Source organism: Penaeus vannamei, chromosome 8 (genome assembly GCF_042767895.1).
Source record: "Penaeus vannamei isolate JL-2024 chromosome 8, ASM4276789v1, whole genome shotgun sequence".
Lineage (NCBI taxonomy): Eukaryota > Metazoa > Arthropoda > Malacostraca > Decapoda > Penaeidae > Penaeus > Penaeus vannamei.
This window is the reverse complement of record NC_091556.1, coordinates 35656269-35657146: the sequence shown is the minus strand read 5'-3', so window position 1 is coordinate 35657146 and position 878 is coordinate 35656269.

The window sequence follows — 878 nt, the reverse complement described above, 5'->3', positions numbered from 1 at the left end:
ACTTTTTCCGTCTCTATTTTTCCGCTATTTGCCTATATTAGAATGATTCTATAATATTCTTCTTATGATGAATGGAAGTTCATGTTATACATGGTGTTAAGATTTTCCGTTTATAAAGGTTGTTCTAAGAGAGTAACTTTATATTACAGGTTTTTCTCAGCATCGAGTGGTGACTAAACATTGCGTGTTCGCTACCGACGTCATTTTCGCGTAGATGTCCGCTGGCCGGGGTATCAGTTCCTCTGACAGGTCACTCTGCTTCATTCTAGAACAAGCATAGCTTCGCTTCACTCCCCTGGTGTGCACGTTTAAACACTGGTCAGAAAGGAAAATATTGCTAGCAAGATGAATATTACTGGGACGTGGATGGTGTTTGTGGCGAGTGTGGCGCTGGTGTCTGGTCGCCCCAGCACCCTGTCCGAAGAGGAACACAAGGGCGCCGTAGAAAAGCAAGTGGAAATGCAGGTCCAGCAATTGACACGGATGAGCTTATCTTGCCTAATCAAATATGTAATAATTGGTCATAGCTTTAAAGCGAGTAATGGGAGAGGCGACCATCATTCTTGTACGCACGGAACGTTTCTTCCCAAACAAATGACGGGGGTGGATTTCGTATTGCGTCAGCTGGTCTTATACTAACATAGGGAATATGTAGTGGGCTTTTGATTATTTCATTTTGTGTAGATAGCGTCTTTGTTAAAGAGTGTTCGAGTATGATATGTACTTTAACACAAAAGTATGCAGAGATAGGCAGTGTGAGAGAGAGCCAGAATGAGAGAGAGAGAGAGAAATGCGGGAGAAAAAAAATACGTAAAGACGAATGAAGCTTTAGATGGAATATAAAGCTTCTCCTGACGTTGTTTTGTCCAGCACCTTAT